This window comes from Quercus suber, unplaced genomic scaffold (assembly GCF_002906115.3).
Source record: "Quercus suber isolate HL8 unplaced genomic scaffold, Cork oak 2.0 scaffold_42, whole genome shotgun sequence".
In the NCBI taxonomy this organism is placed as follows: Eukaryota; Viridiplantae; Streptophyta; class Magnoliopsida; order Fagales; family Fagaceae; genus Quercus; species Quercus suber.
The window spans coordinates 501,272-514,588 of record NW_027069507.1 but is presented as its reverse complement, the minus strand read 5'-3'; the positions used below and the strand labels follow the sequence as shown (position 1 = coordinate 514,588).

The 13,317-nt window shown below is 36.7% G+C and overlaps 1 pseudogene; it reads left to right on the top strand.

The window, feature by feature from the left end:
* The first annotated feature begins 3,496 nt into the window (after positions 1 to 3,496).
* Positions 3,497 to 7,688, top strand: LOC112016330 (probable dolichyl-diphosphooligosaccharide--protein glycosyltransferase subunit 3B; annotated as a pseudogene).
* Positions 7,689 to 13,317: the final 5,629 nt, after the last annotated feature.

Sequence of the window (13,317 nt, the reverse complement as noted above, 5' to 3'; positions counted from 1 at the left end):
ATTTGCTCAATAGAGCTTAAACATTGTAGGCCCTTTCTCCAAAGCAGCAGGGAACAAGAGGTATCTATTGATCAACACGGACTACTTCACTAAGTGGGTTGAAGCCGAGCCCTTGGCAAACATCAAGGATGTGGATGCCAAGAAATTTGTCTAGAAAAATATTGTCACACGGTTTGGGGTCCCTTGTACTCTCATCTCGGACAATGACCTCTAATTTGATAGCAAGTATTTCAGGAGATACTGTTGTGACCTGGGAATCACAAATAATTATTCTACCCCAGCCTATCCCCAAGGGAACGGACAAGCCGAGGCTATTAACAAGGTCATAGTAATCAAACTCAAGAAAAGATTGGATGATGCAAAGGGAAAGTGGGTGGATGAACTGTCACATGTCCTGTGGACGTACCGAACCACACCTCATAGGTCAACAGAAGAGACCCCATTCTCAATGACTTATGGAGCCGAAGTTGTCATCCCTCTAGAGACGGGCTTCTCGACGTTGAAAAAAAGTTCTTTTGATCCAAGAAATAACAACAGGCTGCTAGAGAAAAGCTTAGACTTGATTGAAGAGAGAAGAGAAAATGCGATGGTCCAATTGGCATATTACCAACACAAGCTCAAGTAAGGTTATGATGCTAATGTGAAGCTGAGACCGTTAGCATCTGGTGACTTGGTGTTGAGAAAGGTTCTAGGTACCGCAAAGAACCCAGCATGGGGAAAGTTAGGGCCCAACTGGGAGGGGCTATATCGTATCACCTCAGTGGCTGGTATAGGAGCTTTTTTCCTCGAAAACCTAGATGAACGTGTAATACAACGACCTTATAATGTAAACAACCCAAAAGGTATTATTATTAATGAAAGTTTCATTTGTCATATGCTCATTTATTGTGTAGATACGTCATACTTCCCATTATCATCTTTATAAGTGATTAAATAGAACCTTAGTCATGCTTGGGTCCTTGGACCAGATGCTTTGGAAAAATTAACACTTTATGACATCTTTATATGTGATTAAACAGAACCTTATTCATATCTGGGTCCTCGGACTAGATGCTTTGGGAAAATTGACCCTTTATGATATCTTTATAAGTGACTAAACAGAACCTTAGTCATGCCTGGGTTCTAGGACCAGATGTTTTGGGGAAATTAACACTTAATGACATTTTTATAAGTGATTAAACAAAACCTTAGTCATGTCTGGGTCCTTGGAACAGATGCTTTGGGGAAATTAACACTTTATGACATCTTTATAAGTGATTGCAAAACCTTGGTCACGCCAGGGTCCTCGGACCAAATGCTTTAGGGAAATTAACACTTTATGACATCTTTATCAGTGATTAAACAGAACCTTAGTCATACCTGGGTCCTCGGACCAGATACTTTGGGAAAACCAGATGCTTTAGGGAAATTAACACTCTATGACATCTTTCTGAGTGATTAAATAGAACCTTAGACATGCTTGGCTCCTCGGATCACATGCTTTGAGGAAATTAACATTCTGTGATATTTATTTGTTTTTCACTAAGTGTCAAAACATATCCAAGATTATAACCGACTTCTCGAATTTTTAGCTTTGAGTAAGTTAAAGTCCTTATTTATTTATCCAAGTGTTGAGCAGAATGAAGAATATCTCCCTTTTTTTTTTTTTTTTTTACAAAGTATGAATCTATCAATACTAGATTCAACCTTCATTACAGGAAGTTCAATTCTCAATACAAATATGCGTTATACCCCTTTATTGCTAATACTTTATCAAACTACTCAAATTATGGGCAATATGTTATTGTTAGTTTTCATTAAAGACAAGCAACAGCAATTTAATGCTACTTATAACAGTAATAAGCTTCGAAGCACATAAAAGTAAAGGTACGAGAGGTAAAAAGAAAAACATTTTCATTAAACAAAAAAGGAAATATATTATGTTTGATGGTAGAATGCCATTAGAAAAGAGTTATACATAGAGAAAACTACAAAAGAAAACCCTATACTTAGGCCTTTACTTATGGAGGGTTCTTCTTAGGATCAGCCTTCTTGGATTGGGAATCCCCAGTGTAAGACTTAAGCTCTGCATCCTTGGCCTGGGAGACCACATTCCTAATTGTAAGGGCATCCTCAGAGGGTTTGGCCTTCATCGGTGGCTGAGCCTCCTTACCCACTCCAGCCTTTTCAAAAGCTTCAACACCAAAAAGGGGAGCTTGGGTGGTAGGGAGCTGCTCGGGAGGAAGGGTCGTACTTGGAATTTCTCGAATATCCTTCAGGAAGAAGATGTTCTAGGCCCCCCCTCAGTTAGGAGTTTGCAAGGACTCCTGCCCGCTTAAGCGCTACTGCCCATGACTCGGTGCAGTAGTCTCTGCACGCTCTGGCCACCTCTTCTGCCAGCCGGGTCTCCGTGTCCCACACCCTACATTCATAGGATGCCTTCACTGTGGCCTCAGCGGCTTCCCTGGCCACCTGAGCTACATCCTTGGCCTTTTGCAGCTCAGCCTTGAGATCCAGAACCTGCTGTTTTTGGGTGGCCAACTCAAGTTTCGTTGTGTAGAGCAGCTTATGCTGGTCCTCGACTCAGGCCTCAACGTTTTTCAAACCAGCCAGAGCACTCAAACGTTCCCTTTTGGTGACGGTTAGCTTATTGCCTAGCTCTATGTGCTCCTCCCACCACGGACACAGGGGGAGGAGGAGGGGGAAGATTTGAAGGAACTTAGGTCTTGGGGACTTCTTTTGAAGTTGACACCTTGTTCCTGTTGGTCAGTAGACCCTTTAAGCGGGTCCTTTGCTTCAAGTTCATAACTTCTTCTTCGTCTTTTGAACCAGTATCAACTCGAGCAACTATTAACCTCAGAGAATGGGCAGCAAAAAATCTATCCAAATTGGCCTCGGAGTCCAAGAGCTCTACCGGCCTTTCTAGCACTTCACCTTTCTCCTCAAGGTGGAATTGGTTGATCTCGGCCTCGAGGGATAAGTGTGTAAAAGTTGTCCCCTCTCTCGGAGCGGCTACTTCCTGAGGGACGCATTAAAAGGGCAACTCAACAGGCAGAAGGTCTCTCTGAGCCAAAAATCCCGGCTTAGATATGTCTATACGTGCTAATCTAGGGTCACCAACCCTTATTACCTAGCCTACATCCTAAAATATGCAAGACAGAGGCTCATAATCCAAAGTTAAATGAGTGGCCCGTAGCTGTCCATCTTCGCTTACGAATATCTTAGATCTCAGTAGTTTGTTGAGACCTGGTGCGTTGACCAAACTGAGTTTCGAAGTGACGTGGTTTTTATCTGCTAAAACATTCGAGGAGGAAATTATTGTTAGATCAATAAAAAAATATTTTCTGAGAAGGCGAAATGTTGAGGCAGAGTTAAAAAAAAAAAAAAAACAAAAAAAACAAAAAAAAACAAACAAACAAACAAACAAACAAATAAACAAACCCTAAGAAGGCTAAAGTCCTTGCCAAGGGACCTGATCCTAAGGTACCCCACCAAGTGTTCCCATCCGAACTAGGCAATGAAGACCGTTGTGCCACTCCCTAGAGACGACCAGATAGTCATCCTTCAAGCCCTTGTTGGACTTAGGAAGGCAAGATATAAATCTAACAACATCGGACCAGGACTTGAGGTAATATACCGCGCTTACAAGAGAATGGCACTCGTACATGTGAACGACATTGTGCCAGGTGAGCCTTAAGTTCATCTAATTATGATAGGCCATAATCTGAATGACCCATTGTGATTAAACCAATTAATTACTTAGCCAAGTTATTAATTAATCAATTTATCATGCAATTGCGTGAAAGCACAAACAAATCACCAAAAACTAAATATGCAGCGAAAATTAAATAACACGGTGATTTGTTGACGAATGGGGAAAAACCTCGCGGCAAAAACCCCATCGGGTGATTTTCAAGTCACCACTCTCGAAACTCCACTATTATCAAATCAAGCGATTACAAGTAAAGGAATCCTAAGTACCTTATCAACCTACAGTTGAACCCTTACCCCAATACCCGATTGAACTTGATCTATAATGACAGTTCCCTCTTTTGATGCACGGCTCCTAAGTACGTGACTAACCAATTTGATGCGCGGATCCCAGTACATGGTTTACTCCTTTACACGAATCCCACTACGTGACTAATTCTACAGCAACCCTTTGATTGTTGTAGTTGATTTGCAGCAGCTTCACTTCGAAATACCAATAAGATCTTCAATGTTGGTGCAAGAGACTTTGCTTGGTTACAAAACCCAAAGGCGTACAAGAAACGCAGTAAGAACTCTTTCTTCTGTAGGAGGAGGCTAGGGTTTCAAAAAGAAAACCTTATGAAGCTCTCTAGGGTTAGGTTTTTCTTTTTCTCGCCTCCTTTAAATAGGAGCTTAATGGGCTCTCATATTCTATATAGGTTTACACAAATCTTGGGCTTTCCTAGTCCAATAAGGATTATACAAACCCATAAATAAATAGCCTTTTAAAATAAAAACATTGTGGTTATAATCTGAAAATCCGTAAGCTCGATCGATCGATCGAGACATCTATCGAGCTTTAATGAATCTCGATAGATCAAGATTCTATCGAGCAAGTATCGAGACCTGCAAATTGCACTTTTCTTGAGTAGTTCTTAAGTAGTCTTCATGTCTTGAATTTAACCACTTGTAATGATCATCTTGAACCTACTTAGATTTATCCAAATACAAGTAAAATGCATTCTGTCAAAAGATATGCCAATGACATAAAAATATGTCTCCAACAGATTGTTCAAAGCATCTACACACCCTAAGACTCTAAACAGGTTGGGGGCGCACTAATGGGGACACAACCTGTGATTGAGCAAATAGTCTTTGGTTATCCTACCTATAGGAAGTGTCATTCCTTTCTCTATAAAGGCGATCATTGGAATGACAACTTCACCCTCCCCTCTATTTATAAGTACTTGGTCCGGGGCATAATATTGTAGGCCTACTCCCTTGGGATATGGTATTTGGCACTAAAACCCTCCATACTAGCCGGAGAGTCTACTAAGTGCTTAAATCTACCCATCTAAGCAAACGAAGATGACGCGAAGGAAGTCTTCTAAAAAAGAAAGAAGGCTGAGGAGAAAAAGAAATTTTAAAGAGATAGATACTTATGAAAGCAAGTGAGTGTATTAAACCTTGAACCTTTAGAAGAATCTTTTGGAAATTTCTTAAGGAAAAGAATTAAGGAAACTTAGGAGTGTAGAAGGTTTAGTGAGTTGGAGTGCTTGAGATCTCTGGAGGGCTTGAAAATTCTTAAAATGAAGGGAGAATGATTTCTCCCTAGACTTTATATAGAGGGAGAAAATGAGTGGGAGTTATCCCGCTTAAAAATTCCAAGAGAAAGATCAACTGTTGGATCTGTGTCTCACCATTAGATCTAGGGAACAAAGCGCCACCTAGAGCAATTAATGGCGCCTTGCGGGTTTCAAAGCATCAGTGGCGATTATGGGGCGCGTGAAACAGCACTCCCACACGTGTGAATCAAGAAATTAGTTGGTGTTAACTCAAAATAAAAACCCCACTTTTCTCCTCAGATGAGAATGAAAAAACCGGAGTTTTGAAGGGCTATTGTAGGGCTAAGGGCCTAAATCATATATTGGGTTTTGGGCCTAGGCTGAGAACAAAATGGTCTGAGAGGAATAAACAATTATGGGTGATTCCAATTTAGATTCTCATAAGTAAGGAGTGAGTGGAAGGTGGTCCAAGGAGGAACTTCTCCTCGGATATGATAAATACAACTTAAATATGTATTCCAACAATCAGGGTGACCTTCTAGGGAGCTCCAGTGATAGAGATGTGCATTTTGGATGTACGAAGGAGGAGAACCTAAAAATATCTAAAGAAAAACTGCTGCCACCGTATTGAATGCTCTGCAGCTAACTTTCTAGCTGTATTTATGTGGAGAAGACCCCTGAACAGTGCTGCCTTGGCCTTCCCAACTCACAGAGGGTCAGAGAGGGTGTCCAATGGGACAAGCACTTAAGTAGTGGCTTAGGTGGTCAACAGGCATAGGATCAAGATCGTCAAAAGGGAATTATATAATGTAAGAGACCCTCAATGGAAGGAGGATCGGAAAATCAAGAAAGAAACATTGTAGCAATCTAAAACCAGACTTGTAATCAAGCTTCAAAAGCAATACATAAGAATCAGTTTCCTCGAACTCTGCCGAGGAAAAAAAAAAAAAAAAAAAAAAAGTTGAAAGCTTGTTATCTTCCTTTCTTTGTCACCAAGATCCAATTACTTGTTGCTTAATTCATTAAAGCCCAATTTTCCAACCCATTCTCTACAAATTTATTGTTTTGGGCTTTTTTGGCCTAAGTTCACGTACCCTTTGGGCTAGGAGTTCAAACAAGGTCTTTACAAAGAGAATCAAAATGAAGTAACAATTGGTTTTCCTTTTATGCATTGTAATGTTTTATGAGGACATTTTATCAAGAAAATTTTATTAATATGAATTTAAGTTCTTCTAACAATTGTGAAAATTTCAAGCAATAATTCAAAAGGTAATTCATGTTATTGTTCATTTATTGATTGTGTAGTTGTATGATGGATTTGGCCAATATAGGTTGTAATTTATAAGTTGCTTAGGATATTAAATGTAGTGTAGTGTATGATTTAAGTTAATTAATACATTAAATATACATTTTTATTTCTTTTTAAAAAAAAAACCTTAGTCCAATTGAAAAATAAAATAAATGAAAAAAAAGAAAAAGAAGAAGAAAGAGACCACCATAAAAATATTATTAAGCGCAATACATTAGTTCGCGACTAGTTTAAGTAACAATTTCTTCTAAGAAATTTCATATACCCTTAGAGAATTAGTAAGGCGTAAATGCACTTTTAGTCCCGACATTTTGGCTTTTTTCCATTTTAGTCCCTACATTTTAATTTTACCACTTTTAGTCCCTAAACAAAATTTTAAAACATAAAAAAGAAATTTTAAAACATAAAAATACATCAGATTTGAATCAAACACACAAAAAACCCATAATTTTTCTTCAGAAAAAACACACAAAAAAACTCAAAATCTTTACCTCACCTCCACAAAAACCCTAAGACCTTACTACCTCCTCATCTTCTTCAACGCCACCCAGCTCCACGACAAGTCAGAGCTCCAGCTCAAAACCCTCCACTTTGAATTCTCTCTCCTCGCCGAATCCTACGTCGCCAACAACCCTATCCCTAGCCCTAGCAACCCAAACCTCTTCTTCTGTGACATCGAGTTCAAAGAGTTTTAGCAGTGCTTCGCTCTCTTCGGCGTCAATGCCCTCCCTCACATCCGCCTCGTCACTTTGCACCAATCCTCAAAGCAATCGGAGCAGATGGATCTGGGCGATTTCTCGTGACTCACCGAGTTGATGGCCGATTTCGTCCAAGCCAAAACCAAGCACAACGTCGGTCTGATTCACTGGCCTCCATTTCTCTCCACCAGGTAATTAGGCTTCATCATGATCGTAACCCTGGTTTGGATCCCCTTTACAATCAAGAAGATCGTGAAAGGCAAGACATTGCTTCACGATCCCAAGCTCTGGCTCGTCGGCTCGGTTTTCGTTTACTTCGTCAGATTTCTCTTTGGTTCTGGGTTTAGAGAAAGAGATGGTGGGTGCAGGGTTCAACTGGGTTCGCTGGGATCTGGGATTTCTCTTCGGCTTTGGTCAATGATCGTTGGTGGGTTTGACTGGGTTTGATCAGATCTGGGTTTAGAGAAAGAGATGTTGGTGGGTGCTAGGTTCGACTGGGTTTATTAGTTGGGATTGTAGGGTTTGTTATTGTTGTTGGTTTGATCGGTGATCGTTTCTAGACATTTGGGGTTTGGGGTTTACTGGAGATTTAGTTTTGGTTTTTGCTAGGAATTTTGCATTTTGAAATTTCTTTTTGTTTTCTAAGTTATTAACTTGTTGTGGTATTTGAAATTTCTTTGATTATGGTTTGGTTTGGGAGTGGATGAGTTGGGTGCTTTGCTAGGTTTCTATTCTTTGGATGGTTTGGTTTAGGTGTGGTTTCGTGTGGGTTTTCCTGTGTTTGATCTTGTTTATGCTCTTTGATTTGGTGATGTTTATGTTTTTTTTTTTCTTATAGGTTTGATGTTCATGTTCTTTTATTCTGGGTTTACTCTTTGATTCTAGGTTTGATGTCATTGCTGGGTTTATTTCTTGATTTAATAAGAACATTGAAGAACAAGTTCTTATCTACTTAGATCTCAATTCATTTTGTTTTTAATTTTTTTACTTAATTAAAATTAATTTAGATGCTGATGTGGCATTTTTTAATACCAAATATAATTTTTAATTATTATTTTAATTCCTCTAGCTGCCACCTCAACTATTTTCGTCGGTTGACTGACGGAAAGGACAAAAATAACACGCATTAATTGGTTTAGGGACTAAAAGTGGTAAAATTAAAATGTAGAAATTAAAATGAAAAAAAAAAAACCAAAATGTAAGGACTAAAAGTGCATTTACGCCAATTAGTAATTCAGGAAAAACTAATTTGCAAATTCACCCAAAAAAGCATGATTTAGGGAATGTCCAATGGCTCAAAATGTCTGGGCACTTATCCGTGGTAAACTACAAAAATGCAGGGCAATGGTTTAGGATTTTTATCACCTAGCTAGCTAGACAAATGATTAGGAAGCTCACCGGGAAAGAACTGGAGACGTGGGTGATGGTATCGTGGTCCATCTGGAATGCCAAGAATCGATTCCACTTTGAAGCAACGCAAACTCACCCATGTGATATCCTTAAGGATGCAACGACTCTTTTGGAGGATTAGCAAAGGCTAAGTCGTAATATTTCAAATTTTTGAGCACTTTTGCACTTAAGTGTGCTCCTCTGTTTTTTTTTTTTTTTTTTTCATTGTACTCACTTTTGCAGGGTCATAGTTATAGTTGCTTGTTTTTCATACTTGAAACTTTCTTTTTTCCTTTTGTAAACTAGAGCCTGGCTAACAACAGGGTGTTTTTTGTGCCATGGCCCAATTTTTTTGGTTTTGTTTTCCACTTTTACCATTGTACACCTTTGGTACGAAGGTCACTACACAAATATAAGTGTTTATGGGGTATGGGAAGTAAGAGTTAGGGTTCAAATTTCTAGGAGAGAGTTTCATACGTGTATACAGTTTAGATTATTCTAAAGTTAAGTTTTTTAGGCTCAACTAGATTTATAACCTTGGGCTTCCAAGCATCATGGGCTTTGTGCCTTGACCTGTTTTTGTTTGATAACTAAGATTTAAATTTGCGTCTCCTTTTTTCTATTGGGCTTAAGAAGAATTGGTCCCACCTCATGAACTTTAAAAAAGAGGATGCCCCACCTCCCTTCATTCCCATGTTCAATAGTTTTTTTTTTTTTCTTTTTTGTGTTCTTAGATATACTAAATAAATAAACTCATAAATATAACAATAACTAGCAATTAATTATTGTGATTAACCTATAATAAGGATTTAATAAAAATGTGAATTCAAGAAAATAATGATTTATAAAAAGTGATGGGCCGAGTGATGTAATTTTTATCAGAGTTACATTAAATGCACCAAGAACTAAACTCATTTAGCAATATTATATTTCAAAAAAATATATTATCAGTACTTTAGCAAGAAGAATCCAATTTTGGCTTGAAAACATACATAGGGAATTTTCCAAGTTAGCCTTAATTTTAGTTTTATTAAAACTAAGTTCATGTAGAGCTCATCTATAACTTCTACTATATCTAGAATTATTATGTCCTTATGCCAAAAAAGAAAAATCTTCTCCAACACAAAAGAAAGTGAAACAAACAAAGAGCATGAGAAATAAGCACAGGCAATCATTTATGCTTGCTTGTTTAGATTTATATACCTATCTTTCCCTTTTCTTTTATCTTTATTTATTTATTTATTATTGCTTATATCTAGACTTCATACTAACATTCCCCCCCCCCCCCACCTTCTTTGTCCCTTTCTTTTCCTAAACATGTCCAAATCAACCCACTGTTTACGAAAGGTAAAAGAAAAACTCCCCCCCACCTTCTTTGTCCCTTTCTTTTCCTAAACATGTCCAAATCAACCCACTGTTTACGAAAGGTAAAAGAAAAACATACATGCATTTAAATAGATTTTCAAAAGCAACCATCAATAGTTACAATAATAAGAATTCATTTTTGGTTTCAAACACACCTAAGATATATAGGATTATTATCTCATTGTGCCAAAACATAAAAACCTTCTCCAACACAGAAGAAAGTGAATCTAAGAAAAATCATGAGAACAAGCAAGTAGATAATGAAATGAATTTATACTTACTTGCTTAGATTTATATACCTATCTTTCTCTCTCTTTTTTTTCTTTTCTTTTTATTTTTATTTTTTATATATCAGTGTCTAGAATTCATACTAACATTTCCCCTTCTTCATCTTCTTTTTCCTTTTTTTTTTTCTTGAAGTCACAGCTACTAGGGTTGTCAAGAGTGAAAACTAAAGTTTTATTGTGATATATCCTTGATTGCTTATGAAACACTTGAGGCTAAAACGTAAATTTTTATTATTGCCAATGGACAGTTCGTATTTTATTACTTGGATATGGCCCATATGAGTCAACTTTGTAAACCATGCTAACCCACATCTTAGGCCCGTTTGTTTTAATAAGTCCGCAGATAATCCAACTTTGTTGGGTTTTAGGCCTAACCAAGTTATAATTAAGCCTATATGGCTTGCAAAGTGGGGTTTCTTAGAAAAATAATATTATTATGTATAACTTTTAAAATAGAAATACTATGTACACAATATTTTCATAACAAATAATAAATAGCAGGTTGTTATTAGTTGTTATTATTGGGGCAACAAAGTAATTTCAGTGGTAAATTCAAATTTGAACTAATAACAACAAACCACCTATGATTTGTTGTAAAAATATTTTGAAAATATTGTGAATGTAACACTTCTTATTTTTAAAATAATGTTGGGAAGAAACTATTCTCAAGTGAAAGGCCAAGAATGTATTGACCCTTTGTGATGAATTAACTAATTAATTAGCCAAGTTAATTAATTAATTCAATTGGCATCCAATACACGTGGTAGCATAAACAAATCACCAACTAAGTTAAAGTGCAGCGGAAAATAAATTGACACGGTAATTTATTTATGAATGGGAAAAACCTATATGATAAAAACCCCATCGGTTGATTTTAAGGTCACCACTCCCGAGAATTCACTATTATCACAACAAGCAATTACAAGTAAAGGAATCACAATACTTTATACAAACTTATAGTTGAACCCTTACTCCAATGCCCAATTGGACTTATTCTGTAGTAACAATCTCTCCTTTCAATGCACAGCTCCCAGTACGTGACTAACCAATTCAATACGTGGATCTCAGTACGCGGCTTTACTCACCAACTTGAGAAAGATGTTGGTTGCAAAGTTCTTCAGTTCATCAACACGATGAAGATCACAAAGCTCCTTAGTTACAAAACCCTATTGTGTACAAGCACAACATCTTCTTGAAGAGAAAGATGAATTAGGGCATATGTCTCTGGTTCACAATATGATTGTGAAAAACTTTTGCATTGAGTTGCATCAGCTGTGTCGGCCTTTAAAAAAAATCCTTATATATGTTTAGGGTTATGAGAAAAGAAAGCTCAAACATCTATTCATGGATTGGAGTGAAATCAGATCTAAAAACTAATTTTCTTAAACCTGGATAGATACCCTATCTATTGAGCAGCTGTTGAGCATCGGGCTGAAACAGCTTTTTAAACCTCGATAGATACTAGCTGCCGAGCTAGCTGTTGAGTTTTAAAATCCAGCACTACTTCACTTGATTCTTAGATAGACTTGCATGGCTTTAACTTTAACACTTGAACTTAAAACCTTATTCCTTGAAGCATTAAACATATCCTAGATCTATCTAATTACAAGTAAAATGCGTTTTGTCAAAGGATTAGCCAATTCTATATGGACATATGTTCCTAACATAATTCATATATGTCTTAACAATCTCCCCCTTTAGCAATCCGTGACAAAACCACAACAAACAAATGCACATATGAGAGAAGTCATAAATCACTCAACTTATACTCACTTGTTGAATACAATAAAATCTATTCTAACACAAACTCTTGAAAAACTTTACAAGAAGAGAGTTCATGGTAAGAAAGACTTTGACAACTTGTATTTCTGAAACACTTTAAACAAAACTCATCACTGCATCTTAGTGTAAAACAGAAATAAAAGATCGCATACAATATAAAAGAAGCATGTGCATAAAGAGAGAAAAGAAACAACACATGTAAAGATAGGTGAAAGAACTGTAATAACAACCTCATCATATATATAACATCATAAGTACAAGGTTTGCTATAACAATGTAAGAACAATGTAGCTCTAAAATAAGAAAAGAGAAAAATACATAAGTCCTGACTACATCCCTCAAAGTATAAACACTCTCCCTATCACAAAAATCTCCTATACTAACTCTCCCCCTATATATATGACTACTCTCATATCAAAACTACTTCCCCTTGTTCTCACGAGTGACAAAGAGTAAGTAAATCAAGTAGACATCTCATCATTACTAGGTGAGCTAGCACCATCATCCTCATCAGCATCATCACTGCTGGAGCCATCATCACTCTCATCCTCTAAAGCCGGTGGAGAAGAAGAAGTATAAGCGGTGAAACCACCCATGGCAGCCTCTCGTTGTGCAATACGACCAATATGGGTGTTCAAAAAAAAAATTAAAGAATTAGATGATATAGAGCCTAGAAATTATTGTAATTAATTACCATATGCAATTACAGAGAATAAAAGCAATTTTTCTCTTTCAATTTATTACATATTTTTCTTTTAAAGTTGCAATGTCTATTGGATAGTATAGTATTTTGTGTTTCAATTTATCACTTTTGTACTTTTATTTATTTATTTAATTATCATCATTGAATAGTATCTTGAATAATTGCTACATAAAGTAAACAACATAATTATCATCATTGAATAGTGTATATATATATATATGTGTGTGTGTGTGTGTGTTCTTTAAAATCTTAAATTCAATAGTTGTGGATTTTTTTTCTTCTTAGAATTAGATTTTTGGAGTTAGAGATGTTAATGGGCTAAGATTCCGATGGGAGACCCCAAGACTTATCGAAGGGGATGAAATAGCAGGGCTCATGTCATATATTTAGGGAATTTGAAGTGGCTTTGCAGCAAGTGTACTCATTTTGATTTTTAATATTTTTATATTAAAACAAAAACTTTGAAATTTACAATAGTGAAATATATATATATATATAATTAATTACCATATGCAATTACAGAGAATAAAAGCAATTTTTCTCTTTCAAT